We start from the raw sequence: 18,493 nt of genomic DNA, 5'->3' as shown, positions 1-18,493 counted from the left end.
CGCCATTTCCTCTCCAACTTACGGGTTATCTGCTTTAAGCTACGAGTTTGTGAGTTATACCACGGAGTCAGACACTTCTGATTTAAAGCTCTCTTTTTCAGAGGAGCTACAGCATCTAAAGTTGTCTTCAATGAGGATGTAAAACTATGTTGGGTATTTTCTCCTCCAAACATTTTTAAAACCTTTAACAAGACAAACAGAGTCAAGAAACACCAGTGAGACAGAAAGTCAAATGTTACGCGCGGAGTGCAGTCAGGCTGTACACCAAGGCTACACTAAAGTCTGGCCTGCTTTTCCGCTTTTTTTATTAAGAGACGCCCTCATCACATAAACAAAAAACTTGTCCTAAGGGTGGGGGTGATGACGCAAGACAAGTTTCTTCCCGTAACATAAACGCATACGTCAATAAGTGCAGCTGTAAGGAAGAACACTTTCTTTTACACAGGTCAGCACATCTCGTTCGTCTGTTACAGTTATCAGCTGTTCTGCATCTGCCTGAAGTGTCCTGTTCTTCACACTCCTTCACACTAAGCACCACATCACAACAGTCAAAACGTTCTCTTACTCCCAGTCGTTAGAGGCTGCGAAAACAAAGTTATATTATAATAATAAGTACATCCAGCCCTTCATTCCCAGCTCAGATTGACCCCAGAGTGCTAAAACAAAATTGAATTCTCAGGATTGCGTTAAGACAGGTGCAAAACAGCACAACACCGTTCTCATGAGAAAGAAGACAAAGCTAAAACAAGGTTGAATAACACGTACATTCTCAGGGTGAAGTGCAAAACAGCACAACACCGTTCTCATGAGAAAGAAGACAAATGTACAAATGTTTAACAGTGATAACATATATACAAAATCTTTAACAAACTATTGACGAGATACTCTAACTCCCTTACAGAGTTTAGGTAGCTACTCTGCTCTGTGTTGGTATATGACATTAGAGAACATAAAGAAGGAATCATATCCTTAAACCTAGTTACAGCGCTTTCTGAAAGACTTCTAGTGTAATGAAACTTATTCCCCACTGCAGGGTAGTCCATCAGGGGTGTTGACTCATTTAAACTAACATATTCATCCTGCTGTAACCAAGTTTCTGTTAGGCAGAATAAATCAATACGTTGATCAATTATTATATCATTTACCAACAGGGACTTAGAAGAGAGAGACCTAATGTTTAATAGACCACATTTAACTGTTTTAGTCTGTGGTGCAGTTGAAGGTGCTATATTATTTTTTCTTTTTGAATTTTTATGCTTAAATAGATTTTTGCTGGTTATTGGTGGTCTGGGAGCAGGCACCGTCTCTACGGGGATGGGGTAATGAGGGGATGGCAGGGGGAGAGAAGCTGCAGAGAGGTGTATAAGACCACAACTCTGCCTCCTGGTCCCAACGCTAGACAGTCACAGTTTGGAGGATCCAAGAAAATTGGCCAGATTTCTAGAAATGAGAGCTGCTCCCTCTAAAGTGGGATGGATGCCGTCTCTCCTAACAAGACCAGGTTTTCCCCAGAAGCTTTGCCAATTATCAATGAAGCCCACCTCATTTTTTGGACACCACTCAGACAGCCAGCAATTCAAGGAGAACATGCGGCTAAACATGTCACTCCCGGTCTGATTGGGGAGGGGCCCAGAGAAAACAACAGAGTCTGACATTGTTTTTGCAAAGTTACACACCGATTTAATGTTAATTTTAGTGACCTCCGATTGGCGTAACCGAGTGTCATTACTGCCGACATGAATTACAATCTTACCAAATTTACGCTTAGCCTTAGCCAGCAATTTCAAATGTCCTTCGATGTCGCCTGCTCTGGCCCCCGGAAGACAATTGACAATGGTTGCTGGTGTCGCTAACTTCACATTTCTCAAAACAGAGTCGCCAATAACCAGAGTTTGATCCTCGGCGAGTGTATCGTCGAGTGGGGAAAAACGGTTAGAGATGTGAACGGGTTGACGGTGTACACGGGGCTTCTGTTTAGGGCTACGCTTCCTCCTCACAGTCACCCAGTCAGCCTGCTTTCCCGACTGCACGGGATCTGCCAGGGGGGAACTAACGGCGGCTAAGCTACCTTGGTCCGCACCGACTACAGGGGCCTGGCTAGCTGTAGAATTTTCCACGGTGCGGAGCCGAGCCTCCAATTCGCCCAGCCTGGCCTCCAAAGCTACGAATAAGCTGCACTTATTACAAGTACCGTTACTGCTAAAGGAGGCCGAGGAATAACTAAACATTTCACACCCAGAGCAGAAAAGTACGGGAGAGACAGGAGAAGCCGCCATGCTAAATCGGCTAAGAGCTAGTAGCTGCGCTAAGCCAGCAGATTCCCAAAAACACACAAAGTGAATAATGTGCAAATAATCCAGAGGTGATTCAGCAGAAGGAGTGCCCCAATCAAGGCACCAAACAGGCCATGAAGCAGCACAGGCAACGCACGACAACAGCGAATGCACGACAACGGTGCTAAAATAAAATAAAAATAAAAAAAATAAAAAAATAAAAACGAAAGCGTTAGCAAGCTAGTTAGCCTGCCAACGCTAATGAAAGTTAGCTGATAAAAGTGCTCCGTCACGATGTTTCGACCGTTAGAGGTCTTCCTTAGGCGTTGGAGCACAGTAAAAAAGTTAAAAAAAGTAAAAAGGTAAAAAAGTAAAAAAGTCTTGAAAAAGACTGTTAGTTCAAGTCCAAAGCAGCAGGTAGCAGTCTCTGTGTAAACAGTCCCAACAGAGAGCCGAATAAATTCATTCATTCATTCATATTGGCATATTTCTTGACAGTTGCATTGGAAATGTAACTTCTAGGACAAGTTGAAAGTGTTGTTCTCAAATCCCATATCAAAGCTCCACTTTCAGCACTGTGCTTCTTCACTTCTGAGTTTGGCAGATTTTCTTGTAGCTCGAAACCCTCAGTGATGTCACACCTCCATTGTCACCTGTTCATTTACGTTAGTAGCGGAGGGCGCTGGGGTATTGATTATGGTTTGCAACTGTGTTAGTGGCGCGGACGGTGTGTAATATCGGCCCTGAGGCTGTTCTGTCCTTCTCATAGTCTCAGGGGTGCTCTCCGGACCTTGTAATTGTAATTAAATATGCAACTTTTAATCGAAACAGGGTCACTATTTTTACATTTAAATGTGGTCACACACTTGTGCTGCTCAGTTGAGAGGAAAATGTTGATCTCACATTTTGAATTTTAATGCAAAAAAGGCAGAAAAGAACAAAGAAGTGAATAGAGTTTCTTCTTTTTCAATTTCCCTTGTTAGCCTCCTGCTGCATTCCCCCTATACGATTTTTTTTCCAAATGAATTTTATGATATTTTCTCTCTCCCCTCGCCATCTCTCCCTCTTTTGCACTCTCTCCCTCCTTGGCAGTTTTCCCCAGACAGGTTCCACAGTGTTTTAGAGGGGATGGATTTAATTGCTCTGTGGGGATTGGTTGGCTGTGCCGGGCTCGGCTGTTTAATTAGTGTACCCTGCCGGGATTGGTTTAATGCTTCATGATCTTGAAATTGTCTGATTGTTCAGCCCTCTGGGGACTCTCACTGCCTACGTAGGCCAGCAGGTTTAGCTAAACATTGCTTCAGGCTTTTGCTGTATGCGGCATGCAGACGCCCGAGGAACCGAAATTGGTGGGAGTCATCTTGAGACTGTGTGTCTTTTTACTTTATGACAAACAAATGTGAAATGGCCATTTTTCTGTGATTTTCGGGCTTCTTAACCTCACTGGAAGGTTTACACTCACTATTTTTTATTCTAGCCGGATGCTATATGGAAATCATGTAATTGACTATTAATGCAGCCCCAATATTTAGACTGTGATGCAGTGTTTCTCTACGATAAGCAAGCATATGATTTCTAGCTGCAACCAAGCAAAATCATTTGCTATGCATGTGGCTCTATGCTTTCTGCCAAATTACTGCATTTTCATATCTGACTGAATACTCAGTATTTTTGTCAGAACCGTACTCGCTGCATGTTTCTGCTGACTTGTTTTGGATGCAGGAGAATCCCCACTCTCCCCAGTGTGATGGGGCCATCAGCATCATCAGTGTGGATCTCTGAATTATGTGCTTGGTCACCTTGAGTGTGGTAGCTGAGGAAATTACATTTGTGTAAATGAGAGAGGGGCGTGTCCATGTGCCCTCCACTCTGTTCCACAGGATGCCCTTGATTTGGTTCTCTTCACGGCAGCACCGTTGACCTCCACAGTGAATGTGTTTGAGGATAGAAGGCGCGCGTGTAGTGGCAAGCAGTCCGGTACAGATAGTTCCCATTGAAGGCTGAAGTCATTCCGCTTCATCAGACTTATCGAGCTCACTCTCTCCAAGAACTCAGCCTTGAAGTGCATAAATCTCCAGTGGATGATAATACCTCCCTATGCCTCTCTGACAGAACTTGTTAAAGTATTTGCCCTCACAGTGAGTGATGACTGGTGTAACAATGATTACTTTTCATCTGAATTTTCTCTGTTAGACATCCTCCAGGTAGATGCCGTCTAGATTTGATGATGTCATGTTTTCTGCTGTTGTTGACGGGTTCATCTGTGGTCGACCCAGGGGGTCATTTTCCCTCATGCCTGTGCTTCCTATTATGTTTTATACTCTCCGAGTCAGTGAGCGGATGCATACGATCACCAAGGTGATGGAACACATGGTAACTGAGCTGCTCCCAAATGAGAGAGCCACCCTTAACTTCATTCCCGTTCTCTCTGGGGGAGCTGCCCTGATTACTGAGTGACTTTGTGCTGGAGTTAAGGGCCCTCTCCAGATGTTGGAATTGTTCGCGCAATAATGATAATGGCTTGTAAGTAATCAGAGTCAGGTTTCATAGTCAATCTTTTAATTCCATTAGTATGAGTTTGTTGAGGCTGTATTTAATTTTTTTTTAAGAGTGTGGAGGGTTTCTTGTCTCCCTGCTTGTTATAACTTGAGCAACTTTTGGTGAGAACCTGCCTCTAAAATTTTCCTCTTGTCTCTTTCTTTTATACTTTATTCCATCCCAAAGATCTGGCATTCATTATCCCCCCAATCGACCCGCTTTGGTTCAGAAGTTGAGAAGTGTGTGACCAAGTGAAGAAAGCCCAAGTGTTCCCGGTCACACCAGCCTCCCCAAACTCACCATTATGTCTGTGCACATGCGAAGCATGAACACCTTTTACAGATACAAGACAGGACTTTTACAGAAAGCTCACACATCATTGGACACTTATTGTAGGGCTGAAACCATTTCTGTTTTAACTTGAATAATTTGATTACAAATTCTTTGCCTCAAGGCCTTGTTTAATTCCTGTCACCAAAGTCCTTAATCACCACTGAAAATGCTGTAGTATATGCCGGGCTTGTATGTAGTGCTGTAACCCCCCCAAATGAAGAATACGTAGCAAATGCACATTGCCGGTGTAAGGAGCTAATCAATTTGGCAGCAGAAGCTACACCTTTCTAAAGTAGCACACTGAGTGAAATAAAGCCTTTTAAGCAGTGGTGGGCACAGATAACCAAAAAAATGAACTTCGATAACAGATAATCAGATAACTGAAAAGTTATCTTTGATAAAGATAAACCACCCAAAAATGTATCAGAAGTTACAGATTATCGATAACTTCCAGTATTGTCTCTGGTACATTTGCAATTACTAAGAAGCTGATATTGACTTTTAACACGGTCGCTTTTGAAAGCATCAAAATGACAAAAGACCCAAAAAATGAGCCAGTATTTCCATGTTTGACCATGCTGTCCCCTGTAGGAAGCTGCACAGAAGAATCCTGAGAGCACCCACAAAATCAGCTCTCTACTAATCATAATGCTCTGGTCAGGCGGAGGTCTTGAAAAATAAAGTCATACTAACTTATGGTTTTGTGAAAATACTGATAGAATAACTCCATTAATGTGAATTCTGTCATTTGTACAAGTTAAAATATAACATATATCTTTTAATGTTGAATAATGCACTAATTCTGAGGTTTTGTAACAAACACAGACCGCAAAGCATTCTGGGTAAAAGTGCCTCTGCTAAACACTGATTGGTTCAGTCATTCATTATGTAAACCAACACGTTAATGTGACATGTCGTGTTGGTTTAAAGATAAATGTGCTTTTGTAAAATATTCCGTTTTTATTTGTAAAAACAGGCATTTTTACGGAGCCCTGGAAGTGTCATCGCAAAATGTTTTGCATGTGGAGAGAATGTGCGCACGTTTTATTAGTGCCGTGTGCACTTTTGATGATGTGCACACGTTTTATGATGTTGTAAAACGTGCACTCAATATTAGTAAGTAAGTAAGTAAATTTATTTATATAGTGCCTTTCACAGACATAAGTCACAAAGCACTTCACAGGTTAAAATGCAATAATAAATAATACACTCAACAAAAATATAAATGCAACAGTTTTGGTTTTGCTCCCATTTTGTATGAGATGAACTCAAAGATCTAAAACTTTTTCCACATACACAATATCACCATTTCCCTCAAATATTGTTCACAAACCAGTCTAAATCTGTGATAGTGAGCACTTCTCCTTTGCTGAGATAATCCATCCCACCTCACAGGTGTGCCATACCAAGATGCTGATTAGACACCATGATTAGTGCACAGGTGTGCCTTAGACTGCCCACAATAAAAGGCCACTCTGAAAGGTGCAGTTTTATCACACAGCACAATGCCACAGATGTCGCAAGATTTGAGGGAGCGTGCAATTGGCATGCTGACAGCAGGAATGTCAACAAGAGCTGTTGCTTGTGTATTGAATGTTCATTTCTCTACCATAAGCCATCTCCAAAGGCGTTTCAGAGAATTTGGCAGTACATCCAACCAGCCTCACAACCGCAGACCACGTGTAACCACACCAGCCCAGGACCTCCACATCCAGCATGTTCACCTCCAAGATCGTCTGAGACCAGCCACTCGGACAGCTGCTGAAACAATCGGTTTGCATAACCAAAGCATTTCTGCACAAACTGTCAGAAACCGTCTCAGGGAAGCTCATCTGCATGCTCGTCATCCTCATCGGGGTCTCGACCTGACTCCAGTTCGTCCTCGTAACCGACTTGAGTGGGCAAATGCTCACATTCGCTGGCGTTTGGCACGTTGGAGAGGTGTTCACGGATGTATCCCGGTTCACACTGTCCAGGGCAGATGGCAGACAGCGTGTGTGGCATCGTGTGGGTGAGCGGTTTTCTGATGTCAGTGTTGTGGATCGAGTGGCCCATGGTGGCGGTGGGGTTATGGTATGGGCAGGCGTCTGTTATGGACGAAGAACACAGGTGCATTTTATTGATGGCATTTTGAATGCACAGAGATACCGTGACGAGATCCTGAGGCCCATTGTTGTGCCATACATCCAAGAACATCACCTCATGTTGCAGCAGGATAATGCATGGCCCCATGTTGCAAGGATCTGTACACAATTCTTGGAAGCTGAGAATGTCCCAGTTCTTGCATGGCCGGCATACTCACCGGACATGTCACCCATTGAGCATGGGATGCTCTGGACCGGCGTATACAACAGTGTGTACCAGTTCCTGCCAATATCCAGTAACTTCAAACAGCCATTGAAGAGGAGTGGACCAACATTCCACAGGCCACAATTGACAACCTGATCAACTCTATGTGAAGGAGATGTGTTGCACTGCATGAGGCAAATGGTGGTCACACCAGATACTGACTGGTATCCCCCCCCCCCCAATAAAACAAAACTGCACCTTTCAGAGTGGCCTTTTTTTTTTACACCTGTGCACTAATCATGGTGTCTAATCAGCATCTTGATATGGCACACCTGTGAGGTGGGATGGATTATCTCAGCAAAGGAGAAGTGCTCACTATCACAGATTTAGACTGGTTTGTGAACAATATTTGAGGGAAATGGTGATATTGTGTATGTGGAAAAAGTTTTAGATCTTTAAGTTCATCTCGTACAAAATGGGAGCAAAACCAAAAGTGTTGCATTTATATTTTTGTTGAGTGTAAAAACATAGATAAAACAAAGGACAAGGTTAACAATTGGTCAGTTCTGAAAAGCCTTATCTTGACACATAAATGTTGGCTTTACACTATGCGTGTTTTGGCCATTTTTCAGATGATTTTTCATTCGTGCGAGAACTTTTTGGACCGAGTTTCAGGTTAATCCCGCGTCCTGCATCGTGTAGTGGAGTAACAAGCTTTAACATCTCACGACCACCTCCTGCTGCTGAAGAGCTACAAGCATCCAACCTCAGAGCTGTCTTGTAATATTTTTTTGTTGTTGTTTTGTTTTTAAACTTAATTTGTAAAAAAAAAAAAAAAAAGAAAAGAAAAAAAAAGCCATTTGCAAAGCCAAAAAGTTGATTTGACCACCAGCTGATAACCGGGTCAAAATAAATAGAACACGGCCATCTACAGATAGGTCTCAAGTGCTTTTAAGTTTTAAAAATGTTTTTCGCTGTTCAGCTTGGTTTACTACATTATCGGTCTAAAAGTTATCGGACGGCAATTCATCGGAAGATAATTAGTCCGATGATGGTTTTTAAAGTTATCTAAAAAGATAATCCGATAATGAAAACATTATCTTCGATAATTATCTGTTATTGGATTATTGGAAGTGTGCCCACCACTGCTTTTAAGAGAAGGAGGGTCTGTGCTGATCATCTGAAATAGACTTACTGAGTATTTAAAGCGAAGCAGTGTGTTCATGATTTTTAAAAACACATGCCACTGTGTGTTGATCCACTGGCTGCTCTCTACCTCGCAGATGAAGTAAAAGGACACACCCACTTTAACTGAATCAAGTTTAACTATTCAAAAATGCCTTTATTCAGATTTGGTCAGTTTTCATCATCAGGGTGCACAGCAGATTTATCAATGTGGCTTTTGCGAAAAGCTGCATTCCACAACCGTTTTTCACAGGCTGTGCTCATGTTCATGTACCCCTGACTGAGGATTTCACTCACCACCAGTGCTTATGGTCTGGGAAAGCTCTGAAATTCATAATCCCATGATAAAAAAAATAATTACGTTGGAAAATAGAGATGTGACACCCTAAATTTGAAAATCAACATGATGGAGTAGCGACATTGTACTAGTCCTTAGGCTAAAATGTTAAATTTCTATATGTCTGTAAATGATATCTGGTGCCTTTTCAGGACAAAACCACGTGTACAGTAAAACTTGCCTAAACCATCATCGCATAAACCGGATATTCACACTCACCGGACAAAAGAAAAAGTCCCAATGCTTTTGTATGGTTTTCTATGTAATAAACACCGTATATAACAGATTTTATATAATTGATTTTTGCTCACATCAGGCAAAACAGCCTATCTGATTGCAGTTATTTCCATTAAAAACTCCTCACATGCAGAGCAGTCTGGACGTGCCCAGTAACAGAGGTATGAAATGAAGTTGCTGATTTGAGGAAAATGGGTACCATATTTCCTTGATTAAAAGACTGCCCATTTCTTTTTTCAAACCGTGCTCAGACATGGGACCTAAATGAGGCAAGCCGGTGATTATTAACAAAATGCTGCTTGTTGCCTGCACTGTAATATGGTATTAAGTTTCACACATTGAGTGTGACGAGCCAAACCATGTTAGATCAGAGCCCTCTGCTTGGCTGTGAATCTGTGCAGCTGCTGTTCCTGTGGTAAACTGCATTAAAATACAACGGAGACCTTTTAAAAGGGTCACGCGCGTCATCGTCATTGCATGGCCTCAGAGTTACTGAGCTGGAGAAGCATAAATCAGACTTTAGGATTTTAAGGTACCACTCTGTAGCAGACTTACTAAAAAGAATGACTCAACCAAATGAATGAATGAATTTTATTCAGCACACACAGGTCCAGAACAAAAAAAAAAAAACTTGCAACGAAAGAGAAAAAGAAAATAGTCCAACAATGAAGAATTATACATATGTATATAAAATTGAACATTATTTCATTTTATTCATTGAACATGAATTTGAATTACAAGAAAACACAAACATGCAAGCAGCAGTGCACAAGAGAAACAGAACACAACCAGTCATGTCACAACAGAATCGATAAACCTAATTTAACATGCCATAGTAAGTAATCAAATAATTTTTATAGAGCATTTTGAAACCAACCAAACTACAGAGTGATTTTATATTGTCCGTTCAATTATTCCAAATATTTACACCTTTAGCAGAATACAATGACTTTATGGTAGTTCGAACATTTGATTTTGGAAATAATAATGTTCCTCGCAATTTGCACCTGGAGTCCCTCAGGTCCTGGACGGCTTGTATTATAATGTAATCAATCAAGTCCCACAGTTTCAAAATACGCAACCGGACAAACAAAGGATTTGTTGGCTAACGATAAGGTTTCTTACTGATAATTCTTATAGCTTTCTTTTGAAGTAAAAATATGGGGTTTGTGTTAGATTAACGATGGTGGTTCCCCAAACTTCAATACAGTAGGTCATGTATGGAACAGGTAATGAGTGATATAAAGTAACTAATGAGTGTTGGTGGAGGAAGTCTTGTGCTTTATACAAAATGGCAATGATCTTTGACATTTTAGATTTAACAACTTAAATTTTCCAACTTCGTCAATAATGTGATCTTTTTCATGCACATAATGCCTGCTGCTTATTTAAGGCAAGGGATTATTTTTTTCAGATGAAGTTTTGACCCGGTCATTAAATGAGGCAAGCCCCTATTCAAGGTCAGGTGTTTAATCAAGGAAATACCTAAGTCTAATTGGTGCTGGGGATTCCCCATATATCATTTAGTGCCTCCTGACTGTAACTCAGTGGTGTTCAAACTGTGAGGCGTGCCCCCCCTTGGGGGTGCCAGAGTTCTTCGGGGGGAGGGGGCAGTGCAAGGAATGGGTATCGAGAACCAGTTCTTTTCGAGAATCGTTAAGAAATGATTCGATCCATTGGGCTTGAGACTAGAACAGGGCTGTGAAAACTCTGCGGATCCACGGGATTCCGCCGATTTCATCATAGGGAGGGGGGCATGGGTGTTAGTGTTGTACTCTTTAACCGTGATCGTTACAGAGTTTTTAAAATGCTTATCGCAAAGCATTCTTTTTTTACGACATCATGCAAGTTTTATAAGTCCGCGGACACTGATCTGTGTGTTACAGATACAAATCAGTTTCCTTAGATCCGCGGAGTTTCGAGGAGAATAAACGCCACTCAAAGCCTGGCTGTTACGACAGTTGTCGTAAAGCGGGACTGGTTGGTTGCTGCGGTGACACTGTGTGGCTCCTGTGCGAAGCTTAGCTAAAAGTAGCATGTGGACATCGCACACTGTTAGAACTTTCAAGTTTTTAAAAGAAGAACTTTGCAGAATGTCTGTGTCACGGAGCGACATCAGACAGGGTGAAGATGGCGAGAAAGACGGTCTGAAAAAGTCTGATAAGGACAAGAATCTGTGGAACTGTTGGTGGCTTCATGAACATGCCTGAAAGATAAACGGGAAAAGCGAACTGGTAAGATTTTTTTTTCTCTCTCTGGAAAATAAACATTGTGCTGTTCAAACAGAATTTCAGAAAAGATTATGTGCCTTTTTTCCTTTCATTAATCTAGACTTTCTTTCATTGAAAAAAAAAAGACGTGGCTTTGAATGAATTTAGGCTACATGAATTTATGCAACAATGTAAATTAGTTTTTATTAATGTAGACTTTTTTCATGGGAAAAAAGACAAAAGGCTTTGAGTGGAAAAAAGACGTGGCTTTGAATGGATTTACAGGAATTTACACAAGAATGTGTGGCTTTTTATTATAAGGTATTTTATTGATATTTTACCCTGATTTTTAAAATATTCTACAAGCTATAGCTGTGGTTTTTGAAATACTTTAACAGTCTTTTCAGTCTTCATGAATTTCATGTAGTTTAATTGTTCTGAGTTAATGCATAATTTGGTTTACAATTAAAAGGAAAATCATACCAGGTCCTACTTCCATGTCATATTCTGTTATTTCAACATGATCATTGACGGTTCAAATGAAAGGTTCAATATAGGATCATTTAAATATACACAAATTTTTTTGAGATTTGTTCTTCCAGGAGATGTTGAAAATGTATCAGTAGATCAATATTTAATTTGGTTTCTGGGGCCCCACAAGGCCCTAGACCCCCTGCAAATTTTCCTCGGATTTCACAATTTTCATTTCACAGCCCTGCTAGAAGATCCTTGGTTCAAATCGACAGAATTTGCTGGTCCACCTGAATCCATTACGAGGTCTATTAGAAAAGTATCCGACCTTATTATTTTTTTCAAAAACCATATGGATTTGACTCATGTGTGATTGCGTCAGGCAAGCTTGAACCCTCGTGCGCATGCGTGAGTTTTTCCACGCTTGTCGGTTGTGTCATTCGCCTGTGAGCAGGCTTTGAGTGAGGAGTGGTCCAGCCCCCTCGTTGGATTTTCATTGTCAGGAAATGGCGGAATGATTTGGGCTTTTTTCCATCAGAATTTTTTCAGAAACTGTTAGAGACTGGCAGCTGGAAACCATTAGAAAAATTTATCTGGCATTCGGTGAAAATGTTACGGGCTTGGTAGAGAATAAGGAGTGTTACTGTTGCTTTAAGGACGGCCCCCAGCGGCTGTGGGGCGCGCTGCGCTCCAAAGCTACCATCGACAGGCTGAACGACCATTTAATTTCTAAACGGATGGCTGTCTGGATCCGTGACCATCGTGTGCCATTTCTCTGGTTATCACAAGAACTGGACATCAACCATTTTCCGGCAGATTTCACTTTTAACAAGAGATTTTGTCATGGAAAGCCGAGCAGAGGCTTCGCGCGTCACGATGGATTCGCTACTGGAGTGAGACAAAAGCACCTCCGTTATATGCGAGTTTTACTGTATTTACAAGCTGGTCTCTGGACCTTATACTCGCCTACTGTATCACTTAGGCCGGCAATTTTCTTAAACATGTATGCTTTGTTGTTGGGAAAGTGTAGGAACACGGACCCACAACAGGGGGCGCAAATGAACGGACAATGGAGTAAGTCAAAATAACAACGCTTTACTGTTGTGAATGTGCACAACGAATACAACCAATTACAGAAATGGACAAAAGTCAATACACAAAGGTGTCGTGTGGGCAGGCTCAAAGATAGGAGACGCCTCTCCAAGGTAAGACCGGAACCACACGGCTTCCTCCGCCACAGGACCCCGGGAATACTGGAGCCGCCAAGTCCCGAACTCCCAGGTGGCCACTGCCTCCGCGTGTCGGACCTGGTACTGCTGGCGAGGGAAAAAGAACAGTTAGATGGGGGCGCGTTTGCACCCAGAACTCCGAACGGCAGGAAAGGTACCTCCACCTCTCGTTGGAACAGTAAACCAATAACTAGCTCAGTCAAAACTGTGTACTCAGTAGGCTTTGATATGTTACCTCTCTGGTAGAAACGATATCTCGGCAATGAGGTGGAGATGCCGTCCTGCTGATATACCCCACTGATGATTGCCGTCAGCTGTCTCAGGTGATGGGTGACAGCTGTCACCGAGGCTGCTCCCGTGAGGCGGCGGCGCCCTCTGGTGCCTGGAGCCCGCACTCCAGGCAGGGCGCCCTCTGGTGATGGTGGGCCAGCAGTACCTCCTCTTCAGCGGCCCACACAACACTTTGTAGGGGGTTGACATTAATGGTTTTAAGATTATCTGTGACAAGTAGAAAAGCTAATTGGACAAGTGTGTTTTTTAATTTAAAGTGGTTATCTTAGCCACATCTTTAACACAGAAGGTGACTGTTGCAGGTACAACATCAGAGGATTGTCATTGTTTTCAAGAGACGTGACTGACAAACTGCCTTTTGATTTGTAGGGGAATTGCAAATGCATTATGGTAAATGCAGTTTTTATTAAGTTTAATTCTAGACTAGGGCTGATGACCTGAGTGAGCGAGCTGAAGCAGCGATTTGCAATGGATTTATTCATGAATAAATAATGTTTCAGAAGTTGTTCACGTCACATGAAGTGATGCTAATGGGCTAATGTTAGCATGTGGTGAGCGTCTGTGTTGTTTCTGAACTTAGACACAGACATTACTAAATCTGCATCTGCTGTTACAGAAAAAAAAGCTAAAGTTGTTTGTCATTGAGCTGAAAATGATAGCTAAAGTTTATGTGAAGGATTAAATGTAATATTCTGTGCAGTAAAGAGCAGACTGTCACAGTCAGGTCACAGTTTGTAACTCACAGAAAGGAGCATATGGTTCTTAATTTAACTGCTTTACTTACAAACAAAAACGTGGCACCTGCATATAATTTAGAGTTCATCCAAGTTTGGGTAATTTCGAAGTTTTTCATGAGTGAGGCTGTAAAGTTTAAATGATTTTTAAATGATACATTTAGGGTAGAATTAAATGTTTTTCATATTTTGTGTTTGTGTCATAGTTTGTGTATCTACATAAGTTAGCCTTCATAATAAGAGTGAGACACAGAAAAAGTCAAATAACTGGTAACAATGTCTACCAGACAAAAACATTAAAATAAAGGTAAAATGTGCTAATACAAATTAAGTGAAAATAATTAATTTGCATTCAGACAGTGATTAAAAAGTATAATGATAAATCAGTTACTTATTGTTTGAACTCTCTTTGTGTACAAAAGCTTTGTCACTTTGATTTTCCATAAATTTACATGCACAAATGTGACTTAAAAATTTATAATGATAAATCACTTATTGCTTGAACTCTCACCTTGGGCTTTCAGTCTGTCTGCCTTGTCAGTTTGATGTTCAATAAATGACGATTGAGTTTTCATTTATGGGAAATGTGTCAAGCATGCACCAAAGCTGCATGTGCATGTATTTACTGAAGTGGTTTCTTCATTCTGTCTGAATGGGCTCAACTAAAACATCGGCGATTCATTAATGGCTATAATACACTCAGAAAGGTGACAAATCTGACAGTGCATGTTATTTAATCAGTGTAGACGGAGTGGATCTGGAACCTATACAGTGGTTTAAATTGAAAATTTTATTGAAGAATTGGGATGAATATCTGAAATACTTAAATCAAAGGTTAACAAAATGACTCAGAATATTTCAGACAGTTTCTACACTTTGCCTTAAATTCATTCTGAAGTTTGCTAGTTTTCCTCTGTATACACATTCCTACAGAGGTGCTACTGGAAGACTGAAGTAACAACTTTATTTCTGTACCACTTAATACATTAGTACTTGCCTGAGCAGGCACAGTACTTGGCAAAAGTCAGATTTTTTTTCGAGGCACTCAGTGGACTTCCAGCTGAAGATCAGTGTTTCCACCTGCTCCCAGCCTTCGGCACAGGACAGCATGGAGACTAGCGCACACTTGCTGATCCAAATGATATCGATGCACACATTCTTTTCTCTAACCCTAACCCTATTTCAGAATGAATATATACACGTTTAGAACACTGTGCTTTAAGTCTCATGATGCTTCGGGTAGCAGGTACGGTCTGCTCCATGAGGAGGTGACAGCGCCGAGGAGCTCAGCTGCAGCAAGACTGCAAAATGAGCAGGTGTGCGCTCTGATTTCTCTACTAGTTTATATTTCTTTTTGTGCAGTGCTATCATTGTTGCTGTGACCGCAGAGCTGCAGCCGGTGTTCATGCGCACGTGCGCGAACAGTCCGTGAGTGGACGTGGAGATGTCCTCTGTGAGGAGTATACTGGATGTGGAAAGCAGGACTTATGGACTTTATTTAACACAATCGTGAGAGAATTTGAGGAAGTGAGGAGCTGCAGCCAGGCTGCAGTGAGCATTTTTTTTCTTTTAATTGTTCACAGATGCTCTTTGAGCGGTGTAGTTTTACTACATTGTGTACATGGTATAAAAAGTTTGGCAACAATCTTGCACAATTTAGGCTATAGCTCGGCAACAATGGAGCATAGCAGCAATCATAAATTGGCACCGGGTAACGTTCTATTGTATGGGTGTGGCATCCAGTCACGTTAAGTACCGTTAAGTTGCCTCAACCTGCGAGAAAACTACTTCCTTTCTGCATCCTGTGCTTGACACAGAAAAAATTAAACATTAAATTTTTGGCGTCCGTTTTGCGTCGCTATTTGCGTCTCTCAAGGTATTGTGGCGTTAGGTTGCATCAACTCGGCACTAGGTTGCATCAACTTGGCGTAGTCATGACGCTGCATGACACAACTCGCAGCAGGCCCGGTGTAAAAGGGGCTTTAGGGTCATTGTCCTGCTGAAAGATGAACTGTTGCCCCAGTCTGAGGTCAAGAGCGCTCTGGAGCAGGCTTTCATCCAGGGTGTCTCTGTACATTGCTGCTTATCTTTCCCTCAATCCTGACTAGTCTCCCAGTTCGTGCTGCTGAAAACATCCCCACAGCATGATACTGCCACCACCATGCTTCACTGTAAGGATGGTTGGTGCCTGGTTTCCTCCAAACGTGACGCCTGGCATTCACACCAAAGAGTTCAGTCTTTGCCTCATCAGACCAGAGAGTTTTGTTTCTCATGGTCTGAGAGTCCTTCAGGTACCTTTTGTGACTTTTACTACGGAGTGGCTTCTGTCTGGCCACTCTACCAGACAGGCCTGATTGGTGGATTGCTGCAGAGATGGTTGTCCTTTTGGAGGGTTCTCCTCTCTCCACAGAGGAATGCTGAAGCTCTGACAGAATGACAATTGGGTTCTTGGTCACCTCCCTGACTAAGGTCCTTCTCCCCGATCGCTCAGTTTAGCCTTTCCAAATCATGTCCAATCACCTGAATTTACCCCAGGTGGACTCCAGTTAAGCTGTAGAAACATTTCAAGGATGATCAGTGGAAACAGGATGCACCTGAGCTCAATTTTGACCTTCATGGCAAAGGCTGTGAATACTTACGTACATGTGATTTCTTAGTTTTTTTATTTTTAATAAATTTGCAAAAAATCTAAAAAAAACAAAAAAACAAACAAACCCTTTTTCATATTATCATTATGGGGTATTGTACGTGGAATTTTGAGGGAAAAAATTAATCCATTTTGGAATAAGGGTGTAATATATGAAATGTGGAAAAAGTGAAGCATTGTGAATACTTTCCGGGGTGCACATCCAACGTTCTTATGCGCGACACAAATAAATGTTACAGCTGCATTGCGTAATGTAACCTGACACTTCTCCCTACCACATATATGAAAAATTGACCCAGAATGCATTGCATTGTCAATATTATTTTTTTCTTTTTTCTTTTGCAGATAATTGCACTTCTGAAAGCAGTGACAATTAACGTTTAGCAGTGCCTGTGCTGCTGCGCGTTATTTTGCAGTTAATTTTAGTATAGCATTCACGTGTGTTATTTCCAAGTCAGTTGTTATAGAGAAACAGGAAAAATTCAGAAATATGACGGTCCCACAGCTGAAAAAAATGTCTTGCTGTAATGGGTGTTCGCTACAGTGGGAAAACTATGCTGAGAGCTGGTGAGTCTCATGGAGAAAGCGGCACAAGTTTATCTAATTTTGGAGAAGTGTGACCACAAAGAGTTTGAGAGAAACCAGACGGCAGACGGTTCATGTTCTGTTCTTGATCTCAACGGGAGACCTGTGATGTGGACATAGGACTTGAAATGGCTAAATCTTGTTTAGTTGCATTTGATGTATTTGCTGGTCAACCTCGTAAAATTCAGGCAAAAATAAGTAATGCACAAGTACTGCCTTCGGGGAGAATTGCAACGGCTGGATGGTAGCTATTCAAAGCCCTGATATTTGCAGATTTGGATATATTTGTTGTGATCTTTAAATCAAAGGTGGAACGATAGGTCACTTGTGGTTCAGGGTCAAATTCAGCAAAGATGCTCGTTCGTAAAGAAGACTTAATTCATGGCTGCCTCGCCACCATAGATAAAAACATTGGTACATCTTATCACCTTCCCCCACTGCTTTTTGAACAGGGTGTGAGTCCAGCGTCCGTCTAGACGTGTGGCATCATTAACCTGCTGTGACCTCAGTCCCTGATGAATTCACGCTCACATCCCCTGCAGCCTAGCGTTAGCAACCCTTCTCATATCCACTGGGAACTGGGGCATCTCTGGACTGGCCATTAGAGCCACTAGCCTCAACTAGCAGGCATTAATAGGCCAAGTGGCCAGAGTCTCTCAGGCTGCTGAATAATTCAGTCCGTCTGGGCTGTGTCTAGTCCCGAAGAACAGGGGGATGTGAACTAGGGTGCAGAGTGCAGGGGGCTGTGTGAAGGTGCAGGGGTTAATAACAGGTCTGCCTCTCTGTGTCAGCAGCTGCTCACCCCATCCACCCCTCAAATGCACCCAACCCCACCCCACGTATGTAAGAATCCTATCCAGCTGATTAGATTTTTCGAAATGGATCAATTTTTAATCAGCGGAGCATCTGACTACCGTCAATACCATTGTCGCTGGGAAGACAGTTGCCGGACAGCCGTCTTTATTTACAGGAATGTTTGTTTTTTACTGTATGCAGAAGCAGGAAATGGCTAGCACTGATGATCACTGCACCACTGCAGTCTCTGGCCCAGCGAGTCAGGCTTTTGGTCCTTTCATGCATATGAGTGCAACATTACCAGGGCCACAGCAAATCTATAGCTGCCTGATGTGCCCT

The 18,493-nt window shown here is 42.0% G+C and overlaps 1 protein-coding gene across 2 annotated transcripts in view; it reads left to right on the top strand.

Moving 5' to 3' along the window:
* The window catches only part of LOC117511263 (homeobox protein cut-like 2), a 220,377-nt gene that overhangs the window by 31,655 nt on the left and 170,229 nt on the right, over positions 1 to 18,493 (top strand). The window lies entirely within an intron of this gene.

This window comes from Thalassophryne amazonica, chromosome 5 (assembly GCF_902500255.1).
Source record: "Thalassophryne amazonica chromosome 5, fThaAma1.1, whole genome shotgun sequence".
Lineage (NCBI taxonomy): Eukaryota > Metazoa > Chordata > Actinopteri > Batrachoidiformes > Batrachoididae > Thalassophryne > Thalassophryne amazonica.
The sequence above is the reverse complement of the archived record's forward strand: the minus strand, read 5'-3'. Positions and strand labels throughout refer to the sequence as shown.